The sequence below is a fragment of the Schistocerca piceifrons genome, chromosome 7 (genome assembly GCF_021461385.2).
Source record: "Schistocerca piceifrons isolate TAMUIC-IGC-003096 chromosome 7, iqSchPice1.1, whole genome shotgun sequence".
In the NCBI taxonomy this organism is placed as follows: Eukaryota; Metazoa; Arthropoda; class Insecta; order Orthoptera; family Acrididae; genus Schistocerca; species Schistocerca piceifrons.
In genome coordinates this window covers 341,392,546-341,404,423 of record NC_060144.1, presented here as the reverse complement: position 1 = coordinate 341,404,423, position 11,878 = coordinate 341,392,546, and the positions used below count along the sequence as shown (strand labels likewise).

The 11,878-nt window shown below is 47.9% G+C and overlaps 1 non-coding gene across 1 annotated transcript; it reads left to right on the top strand.

The window, feature by feature from the left end:
- The first annotated feature begins 10,459 nt into the window (after positions 1–10,459).
- Positions 10,460–10,534, top strand: Trnat-ugu. The gene has a single exon. It is a non-coding gene; the product is annotated as a tRNA-Thr (tRNA).
- The last annotated feature ends 1,344 nt before the right edge of the window (positions 10,535–11,878 follow it).

Here is an 11,878-nt window from a genome sequence, read left to right as displayed (position 1 = left end):
CTCGTATAGTAACAGTGGTAACGCTACTCTTGAATGGCGCGACTTCAAGAATACTCTGTAATGGTCGCCTCACCGAGTCTCTAACGATCGAGCGGTGTGTCCGACAGGGTTGCCCACTTTCTACGATACTGTATGCTTTGGCATTAGAGCCGCTTCTCCAGGGGCTTCGCCAACGCCTGGTGGGCCTGACATTGCATGGGCACCGCTTCTGTTGTACAGCCTATGCTGATGATCTAGTTCTTTACCTCTGCAATGAAGACGATGTTCACGCGGCTCTGACTCGGGTGGCGACATATGGTGAGGCATCGGGGAGTCCTCTTAACATTTCCAAATCGAAGATTCTGCTCATTGGTGAGGGTCTACCTGAGCGATTTGTCGCTCCTCTAAGTGTGGCCACCAGCGTCCGCTGTTTGGACACTGATTTTATGAATGACCTCCGTCGTTCAGGGGCAACGAACAGTAGACGTCTCCTCCAAGCGCTTTTGCATGAATAAGGCCGGAGTGGCCGTGCGGTTCTGGGCGCTATAGTCTGGAGCCGAGCGACCGCTAACGTCGCAGGTTCGAATCCTGCCTCGGGCATGGATGTAAGTGATGTTCTTAGGTTAGTTAGGTTTAATTAGTTCTAAGTTCTAGGCGACTGATGACCTCAGAAGTTAAGTCGCATAGTGCTCAGAGCCATTTGAACAATCTCCTCCAAGCGATCAGGGCTGGCCGTGTGGATCACCGGCTTAGATCCCTCTACATTATACTGCGTGCGCAATACGTGAATGTTTACCACGCCTCACGCATCCTCCATGTGGAACAAGTGTTCCCTGTCCCGATTACCCTCGCACATCGTATGTTGATGACGATGGTATCGTTTGTCTGTACCGGTATTTTATTTAAAGTTCAATATTCCTGTATCTTTTGTCTGTACCGGTATTTTATTCAAAGTTCAATAGTCCTCCCGCGGGAGGGTGGTGAAGTGTGCTTATTCCATGTGCCAGATAGAGTTACTGTACATTTTGTTAGTTCCCATGTGAAAGTCTGGCGACTCTGCCCGACGAGCCTGACCGGACTCCTTTTGCATGAATAAGCGCCAATATCCAAGTCAGCCCCAGTCATGTTATCAGACATTCCAACCCCTTTTATCACTTTCGCCACTCTTTTCTTGACTTAAGTTACATCCTGCATTCCTTACCACTTTCATGTGTACTCCAGACAAAGACTGTAAACGACACATTACAAATGTGTCGAACCCCCAACCCCATCGAACACATGTTTCCCCAGATCATATGGCATCGTGTGTGGAAAGCGGTACATGTTGGTTATCTCGACACCAGCGTCCAGACCATCTGGTATATCACCGTCAATGGCAAACAGGTCAATCAGTTTCGTTTGCACCGCATCCGCCTCGCTGTTACACCCCTCTGGGTTCACTGTGGTGTAGGGGACACGGAATTTCATCGGTTCTCTTGTGGTCCGTCGTCTAGCGTCTGGAGGCTCGCGCAGCGTATCTTGACTTTCCTAACCCGACAGACACCTGCTCAGATCGCTTTCCTGACGCTTTTATTCCCGAATGTGATTCATTACTCCGCAACAAAAACTAACGCTGTGAATTGGATGAGTGGTCACATGGTCCGCTACCATTTTCGCTCTGACGAGAAACCAGAACTAGGTAATTGGACGTACCTTAAAGATCGACACTGTACACTTGTTTGCAGCCACAAATACAAGCAGTTCTTTTCCAGATTTCTACGGAGAGCATTTCACGACCCGCCTTCCAGCTGAAACGTCGAAGCCATGAGATGCTGATGCTGTTTTGCCGACATAATGTTCTGAAAGCACTAGAAACGGTATCTCCATTAAATTTTCGAGAAGACACGTTTGGATGTTCTGCCAATCGGAAGGCGCTAGCGACTGCTGAAATTCTGGTACGTAGACTAACTTAATTAAAAGACATAAAAGAATAAAAAAATTAAAAAATAAAACGCAAAAATAAAAAAACGAAAAATGCAATAAAATAAACTAAAATAAACAATAGCCCATTCACAACTACTTTCATTTTCATCGCTTCTCTATATTTTCTTCCCCCCTACTTCTTCATTTCCTACACCCTTGTAGTAATAGATTAGTTGTTTTAGGATAGGCCTAGATAGGCGCCAACGCCTGAAGAGGTTTTTATTTATTTTTTGGTCGGGACACAATTGTTGGTGGCAAGTAGATTTTTTTTATAGTTTTCCCTTTCCTGTCCATGGTAGAAAAAAACAAGTGCAGTACTCGCCCGCGAAAGGCGAAGGTCTCGAGTTCGAGTCTCGGTCTGACACAAAAAAAGGTGGGCGAGCCACGTTTTCTTTTTCTTTTTCTTTATTTTCGCTTCATTCAAATTTGTGCCTGTCCGTAGTGTAACGTCCGCTTCCAAGAGCAAGGTGTGAGGTAAGGGACCTATAATGACAATTGATTCTGCGCAACTATTCATTAACAGCCTAAAGGAAGTGGCTTTCGAATGAGAACTGCAAACGTTTGATGACAAGGCGACAAGTCAATAGACCCTCCACCGGAAAACACTTCTGGTGTGTCATACACAGCATGAGTGACATTACTTGAGTCATATGACAGGATTGGTAAGTGAGTTAGATATGCCTCCTTACCCTACATAGGTGTTTGTAAGAATGTGAATGTAATCACTTCCAAGCAAATGCTGAAAACTTAGTAGTTTGTCACATAAGCTGCAACAAATGAATGCAAAAGTTTCACAATCACACAGTTTCTATATTCTGTCGAAACATATGTTTTTAAAATTTTTGAAGCTGCGTTCCGTTTTGGAAGTCTTAACGCTTGGATTCCATTGTTGTAAAATAGTTTACATCTGTTTATTTGTTGTTTTCATTTATGTGAGACGTATACACTAAAGCACCAAAGAAACTGATATAGGCATGCGTATTCAAATTCAGAGATATGAAAACAGGCAGAATACGGCGCTGCTGTCGGCACCGCCCATATAAGACAACGCAGTTGTTAGATCGGTTATTGATGCTACAGTAAGAGTTTGCCAGGATTTAAGTGAGTTTAAACGTATTGTTATAGTCGGTGCACGAGCTATGGAAGACAGCGTCACCGAGGTAGCAATAAAGTGGGAAATTCCCGTACGATCAGTTCACGAGTGTATCGTGAATATCAGGAATCCGGTAAAACATCAAATCTCCGACAACGCAGTCGCCGGAAAAAGATCCTGCAAGTACGGGACCAAGAGAATTGTTCAGTGTGGCAGAAGTGCAACCCCTCCGCAAATTGCTTAAGATTTCAGTGCTGGGCCATGAACAAGTGTCAGCATGCGAACCGTTCTACGAAACATCATCGATATACACTTTCGAAGCCGAAATACCACTCGTGTACCCTTGATGACTCCATGAAACAAAGCCCGGCCCGTCAACAGCGACATTGGACTGTTGATGACTAGAAACATGTTGTCTGGTCATAAGAGTCTCGTTTCAAATTGTATCCAGCGGATGGACGTGTAAGGGCATGGAGACAACCACATGAATCCATAGATCCTGCGTGCCATCAGGGGACTGTTCAAGCTGGTGGAGGCTTTGTAATGGTGTGGAGCATGTGCGGTTGGTATGATATGGGACCCCTGATATGTCTAGATATGCCTCTGACAGGTGACACGTACGTATACATCCTTATAACACTGCAACCGGTATCACGTGGCTTGTGCAATCAAATACCAAATTTGGTATATTACGCACTATGCCCCAACAGAGCAAATAGTGCTGTCTCGGAAAAGCCAAGCATAAAACTTCCGTCTGCTACTACTACACCATAACCTCTAAGCTGGATGAAGTTCGTATAATGAAATTATTTTTATGAAAGCAATTACAGTATGAAGAAGCAGAGCAGTGTTACACTATGAAAGGAATTTAGTTGTGCTGACCGTGATATACCTAACGGAGGTGGCTTAGCGGAAGTGAAAGTCAGAATTACATAAATATTTAAAAAGTAACAAACAATATTTTACCTATCTTCACTGTTCAAAGAATAAAGAAATCGGTCGCCAGCCTAATTAGGCATGAGAATGATTGACATTCTTGTTCAAGAAAATAGGTATGAGTAACTTTAACGGACAAACACAAGCTATAATTTGCCACAGGCGAGTGCAATGAACTCTGGCACCTGAATACAGTATGTTCACGTTAAGGTTGGAGCTAACATATCAGAACAAACTATTTACACAATTATAACAGATAATGCAATGGACACCCTTGCTGCAAACAGGCGTTGATGTACTTCATTGGGGACATGTTGAAAATGTGTGCCCCGACCGGGACTCGAACCCAGGATCTCCTGCTTACGTTGCAGACGCTCTATCCATCTTTTTTTTTTTTTTTTTTTTTTTTTTTTTATTACTGTGTGCCCGACCGAGACTCGAACTCGGGACCTTTGCCTTTCGCGGGCAAGCGCTCTACCATCTTTTTTTTATTTTTTTATTTTTTATTATTTTTTTTTTTTTAATTGCTGTGAAAAGAAATATTGGAGGAGAAAATTACAAAAACTGAAAACTTATTATGATTATAATGAAGCACAGGAAATTTCAAAACATTACATTCAAACGGATAAAATTCATTAAGTAAGACACTTCGCTATTGTTTTTAAATAAATAAAATATTTAGTATGCAACAAGCCTTTTTTTTTTTTTTTTTTTTTTTTTTAGTGGACCGGTGGGGGCTCGGGGGGCAAAGTGGGCAGGGGTCGAAACCTGAGGCCTGGCCACAGTGTCCCCCTCTCCACCACCGAGCCTGTGGTGCTTAGGGAAGTGGGAGAAACAGGAATCAACAGTAGTGGAAGGCGTTGTTATTTATTTATTTGCATGTGTTTTTGTAATATTCACTAAATAGCATGAAATTATGGGAACACATATGCGAAAGAGAAAAGAAATATAAATTCTAGGTAAAGAAAAAGAAAGGGAAAAGGAAAAGCAACAAGAAATAAAATCCGCGCAATCTGCGACGCGCTCTCCCATCCGCGGAGATCAGAAGTAGAATAGATCGTAGGCGGTTGAAACTCAGACACCGCCGGGGGAGGAGGGGTGGGTGCCCTCTGTGCCAGGCACCCCCCAACTCAGTGGAGGTCTAACAAAGACCGCTCGAAGATAGTTAGCAAATAATGTTCGGTAACGTGGCGTGTTTTCGAGAGCTGCATGGGCTGTTCGTAAATAGGTCCAGAAGTCGAGGCGGGATTTAGGTCCCTCATTAAAGAGATAAGCGACCGCCCACCCTTTGACCCACGTAATAGCATGACATTTGGCGGCGGGAAAATGTCGGTCCTCCGGGTATAGAAACATTCGAGGCTCGACTGTGTCTGATGGCACCCGGAGATAGCAGGCAATGATTTGCTGCACGAAGCGCCATACCTCTTGCGATGAGGCGCATGTCAGACGGTGTTCATCAGTGTCCAGTTTCTGGCAAAGGAGACAAAGAGGGGATTCTGACAAGCCAATGTTGTGCAGGCGCTGCTTCGTGGCAAATTTCCTGTTGACTATGTGATACCACAGCGCCCGGACGTTCGTAGGGAGGAAGGGCTGGTGGACGGTAGTCCACACTATGGGCCACTGGATGGAGGGGTGTTTGGTCTCCATCACATTCCGGGGAACACAGCGCAGCAACAGGCTGTAAAAATCCTTAGTCCTAGGTGGGCGTGTAACTGGGAGACTGGTATGTATGTAACTGTAGTCGACGAAAAAGGTCGAAAGATGGGACAAATGAGGCACGATATGGCCGACAGACACTGGTGGTGAGGTGGAAGCAGGTAGGAGGACCTCAAGCAAGCTGCGTGTTAGAGATGTACCCTGGCCCATCCACTGTTTTCTCATGGTACTCATGTACAAGGCTGCAGCTCGCATACGGACATTGACGAGCCCGACGCCACCATACCGTGTGGGCAGGGTAAGTGTCTCATAACGGACTTTAAACATTGAACCAGCCGTGAGGTAACAGCCAAAAGCCGCCTGAAGGTTGCGCCCAATTGCAGTTGGCAGAGGGAGAACTTGGGCGATGTGAACCAATTTTGATGCCACATAAAGATTAATAAACGCAACCCGTTGAAGTGTGTCCTGGCGGCGCAAGAGGTTCTGGCGGACGTCGTTGCGGACGACGTGTAACAGGCGACGGAAATTCGTTGCCGCCGTGCGTGTGACCGTGGGGGTAAAGGTAATGCCCAGGTACCGGAAAGTCCGCACAAGCGGCAGTGGTGCCACTTCACCCTCCTGGAGGCCTCGTCCAATGTGCATTGCAGAAGATTTGGCGACATTCATGGCACTGCCAGCGGCAGCCCCATAACGGGTAATCAATTCGAGGACATCCCGAATCTCAGAGCCGGAGCGAATGAGGAGGAGGAGGTCATCAGCATATGCCCGACAGCGAAACGTGTGTTGGCGTAGGGTGAGGCCAGAGAGCTTGGTCGTCAAGCCCCCAATAAGGGGCTCAAGGGCAATAGCATACAGGAGGGTAGAGAGGGGGCACCCCTGCCGTATCGAACGGCAGATAGGTACCGGCCCTGCTATACGTCCATTGACTTGGACACGTGAACTGGCACTGTCGTAAAGACGCCGGATGACGTCGAGAAACGGAGGGGGGATGCCCATTCGGGCTGCCACCGAAAACAGGAAACGATGACGCACTTTATCGAAGGCGCTGTCGAAGTCTATAGCGACGACCGCTGCCCGGAGCCTGCAGGCCGCCGCTATCGCAATTAAGTCGCGGCATTCCCCTGTGGCAGTCTGTATGTTAATCTGTCCACCAGGCGTCGTTTGTTCTGGCGAGAGGATATGAGGGAGTGTAGTTCGGAGCCGCATTGCCAGTAAGCGCGCGAAAATCTTGTAATCGGCATTGAGGAGGGTGAGCGGTCTGTAACTCGTGACCATCGAACCACGGGCTGGTTTGTGGACTGGTATAATGATGCCCTCAGCAAAGGCGGGTGGGATTGCTTGGTCAGATGTTATCAGTTCTTGATACATGGTCGTCCATCGTGGGGCCATGAGGTCCCGAAAGGTACGGTAAATCTCAATCGGTAAGCCGTCAATGCCGGGCGATCTGTTGACTGCACCCTTGGCGATTGCGTTGTTGACTTCGTCTAGCGTGACCGCCACTGTCAAAGCATCCGCCTCCGTGTGGGGGAGGGTGCGCGTGACGTAATTCAAAATGGAGTCGTCTGCTGCAGTTTCAGCGTCGTCATCACTATAAGTACGACGGTAGTGCTCGACGAATGCGCGGACGATGTCATTCTGAGTGGTCACCTGCGTTCCATGAGGTGTTGTCAGAGTGCTGATGATCTGCCGACGGCGCCTTCGGTTGTCGGACACTATATCATGCATGGATGGAATTTCTAAATCCGCGTGATCGTGGCGCCGCGTCCGTATCACGACCCCTTGCAATTTCCGGCGTGCCAGCGCAATTATCTTCGCCTTAGTTCTTTGCCGTTCCAACTGGTTGTCCGGGGTTGGCGGTTGAGCATCCAGATCTCGGAGAATCGCGTAATAGAAGTCAACAGTGGTGCGATGCCAGTCGGCCATGTCCTTCCCGTATCTCATCAGTGTCCTCCGGATCGCCGGCTTGGCGCAGTCCAACCACCATGTCAATGTCGAGCGGTAGCGGGGAAGGCGTCGTTCGCAGGCTCTCCACGTTTCAGTGACTTGTTGGCGACACGCCAGGTCATGCAAGTGTGAGGTATTGAGTTTCCATGGCGCACGGCTGCGCCATACTGATTGCGGCGGAAGGAGGACCGTACAGATGTAAGCGCAATGGTCGGAAAAGGCCAGCGGCCAGCGTTCAGCGCCCCGTATCGCAGATCTAAGAGTTTGTGAGACATATATCTTGTCTAGTCGGCTTGCGGAATGACTTGTAAGAAAGGTATGGCCAGAAAGGTCGCCGTGTTGTACTTCCCAGGTATCGTGAAGCAGGAGGTCTCGCACCACTGTACGTAGCTCCTGGCATGTAGTATAGTGGGGAATCTGATCTTTAGGATGCAGAACGCTGTTAAAGTCACCTCCTAGGAGGCAATGGTCATAACGCCCTAAAAACAGCGGAGCGATTTCCTCGGAATAAAACTGGGCTCTTTCATGCCGTCGGTCGGTGCCTGAGGGAGCGTAGACATTAATGATGCGTGTCCCCATGGCAGTGAGTGCCATGCCCCAAGCTGATGGAAGGAAGGCGACATCGGTCACAGAAATCCCGTGGCGGACGTAGATGGCCACCCCGCGGCCCATAGGATCACTCGCGGAGGCGTGGGCGGTATAACCATTAATATCCGGGAGACTAGCCAAGTGAACTTCCTGCAGAAGGGCGAAATCAATATCCGAAGCTCAGAACATCTCCTGCATAAGGCGGATTTTCACCCTGGAACGGATGTTGTTGGTGTTGATGGTTGCTACCCGGTAGGCCTGGTGTCGGATTGCTGGTGGCTGGTCCATTCCGCCGTCCGCGCAAGGGTGTGGGCGTCGCAGCGGAACGTTATCCCGCTGGGCCGCAGGAGAGCCTGGGGAGAGTATGTTTAGTGGTGCGGCCGTGACGGCGCAGGGTCCCGTAACGGCTCCTGCTCCGTGACCTCCTCCTCGTGCCACGCCGTGGAAGCGGAAACTGGTGTATCGTCCATTTTGTCTTCAGAAGATGTTGTAATTGTGCGTCGTGTAGTGTCGCCTGTGAGACGTTCATGATTTAGGTCAGCGTCAGCACGGGGCGCAGGCACACCAATAGATGTCTCCGCGCTCATTACGTCTTCGTCAGCAGTAGCGGGTTCTGAGGCTTCGTGCTGGTCGACGGGTACGTCCTCCTCGACTTGTAACGTCTCCTCTTGGCCGGAAACGGTGCGACGTCTTCGCTTGCGACGTTTCGGGGAACGTTGTTTCCTTGTGCGACCCTCCGTGTCCGACGACGGAAGGGAGTCACGTCGTTCTGGCAGAAAGGCCGCTGTAGGAACGATGAGCGAGTCGATCTCCATCGTGTTTCCGAGATCAGGGTCAGCGTCTGGTTGCGTCGGCATCTTCGGAGCGGCGTCAATGGCCGGCCGAGGCGGCGGGTCGTCCAAGGCGCCCTCCGTCAGTGTCTGGTCGGTCTCGTTGGTGGCGTCGTTTGTGGTGACCGGGCGACGTTGCAAAGTGGTAGGAGAAGCCAGAGCAGCGGCGTAGGTCACCGGTAGCACTGTAGGTTGCGACGTGGGTGGTTTTTCGGCAGCTGGAAGTTGCGTCATACGCCGTTGTAGGTATTCGGATCTAAGGTGGCCTTCTTTGCCGCACCCGGAACAAGTCCGAGGCTGGCCATCGTATATAATTATGGCACGGCATCCGCCGATCTGTAAGTAGGACGGGACGTGGCTTCGGAGATCTATGGTGACCTGTCGGACCCCGTTTAGGACAGGATACGTCCGAAACTGTGTCCACTTCTCCGCAGTGTGGCCGTGGACTGTGCCGTATGGGCGTAGTGCCGCGACGACTTCCTCAGCTGGAAGTTCGAATGGCAATTCGAAAATGCGTATCGTTCGCATACCTAAGCCTGCGTGGTCGACGGTTACCTCCCCCACATTGCCATCAGCGTGACAGAAGCGGAGCCCCTGTTTGGTCTGACGTAGTATGCGTTCGCACGCCGCGTCGTTAATGATTTTCACATAGACCGTGCTGCTCACGATGGACAAATGTATGCCTATAATATCGGTCGCCGGGATCTTCACTTCCTCTCGCAGAAAACGCTCCACCTCAAGTGCTTTGGGTCGGGCATAATCGTTGCAGAAAGTAAATCGGAGTGTTGATTTACGGTAACGGTTCGCCATGGATCGTACAAGGTAAGCCGGCACTTAAGCAACGGCCGTCAGAAAGTAAACAAGGCGAGCTCGCGCGCCGCACGAAGTCAACACGTACGCGTCCGCTCTGTTGCCCTGCCGAAGGCAGACTGAGCCACCGTGGGCACAGAGGATAGTGCGTCAGCAGGGACTTATCCTTTGCACGCTCCCCGTGAGATCCACATTCCCAACATGTCCACACCACTACATTCGTAGTGCGCCTAATAGATGTTTGCCCATTATACTCATTACATGTAAGCAGGAGATCCCGGGTTCGAGTCCCGGTCGGGGCACACATTTTCATGTCCCCAATGAAGTACATCAACGCCTGTTTGCAGCTAGGGTGTCCATTTAATTATCATTTCTAGTAAAGCTGCATGGTCATCCACGGTAACTGTTCTTTCGGGAACAGATACTACCGTCATACACAGTTAAAAAAATATGGCTTCCGGCCATTGACCTTCTCGTGCGAACGCACACGCTATGCCCGAACTCGTACGGGACTTGGTAGATTAATCTGCCACGAGTAATGAGTATGATGGGCAAACATCTATTAGGCGCACTACGAATGTAGTGGTGTGGACATGTTGGGAATGTGGATCTCACGGGGAGCGTGCAAAGGATAAGTCCCTGCACACGCACTATACTCTGTGCCCGCGGTGGCTCAGATGGATAGAGCGTCTGCCATGTAAGCAGGAGATCCCGGGTCCGAGTCCCGGTCGGGGCACACATTTTCAACATGTCCCCAATGAAGTTCATCAACGCCTGTTTGCAGCTAGGGTGTCCATTTAAATATAATTTCATTTCTAGTAAAGCTGCATGGTCATCCACGGTAACTGTTCTTTCGGGAACAGATACTACCGTCATATATATAACACATAACAAAACACGCTATTACCTTGAGGACTCAGTCAAAGTGAATGGTCTCAATAACGTTACTATTAATATTCACTGTAGAATCGTAAACTGGAGATAGGTTTAATATTACTTTTCAAACAAATTCCTATCTGACATGAAATATGGATATGGTTCACAGCAAACTTAGTTACTGTGCATAGGTTAAGCTTCTCAATACTAAACACCTTTCTACTTAGAATGCAAATTAAATGGAATTCACTAACATATTACTTCTCACTGTCTTTTGAATAAAGAAGTTACTATTTTCATAGATAGTGGCCTTTCTATTAATCGTTATCTAGCATGAGCACAATAGACAAACACCATTAATATGCACTTTTAATACACGAGAGAGAGCCAATATTGTACAGAATTTGACTTGAATAGCAAGAGTAATTGAAACTTTCTGTAATTAAGTAATTTTGAGCATTTTAACTACTTTAAATGGAGGAGGGCCTTAATCTTGACCACTGTAGCAGAGCAAACTAAACACGCTTTTAATACACTAAAGAAACAAGCCCTTAACAAGCATGAACATATAGCTTTTAACAGTAGTAGTCCTCAACTTTTAATGCAGTAGAACACAACTTGATGTGGTTATAAGACAATAGCTCACCTTTGAATGATTTTCAACAGACTGCACTGTGCTCCTTTAATCTGCAAAACTCAATAAACCACAGTTTTTATAACATTCACTTTAGAAGTTGGTAACAAAATATTAATAAACAGTTTTAATAGAAAAAATTATTTTCAACACGCATCATTTACTTTAGCTCACTCTCTTGCCACATTAACTTTAACTTTCTTTTTACTATGTTCAAGCGGCATTAATTAGTAAAACACTGGGCCTTAATGTTCTTTCAGTAAGGACACTCGGTAATCACTTTAGCATAGGAAGGACCCTAAGTGGAAATGTGACAGAGGTATAAGAAAATCAAGGTAGGTATAAGAGTTCGAGTATAAGTTATCTTATATTTGCGCACACTAAAACATCCAATGGGCTGATCCTTCACCATACGTTTCTACTATTCCTTGGTTCCTTTTCAGTGATTGTGCAATGTGGTGGCGATTGCATGTTGGTAGGTGGATTTGAGGATAGAATTGCTGGACACTGTCACTTCTTGGTGGCGATGATAGATATCAATTCCAGAATAGTTCCAGCTCTTCATCCATC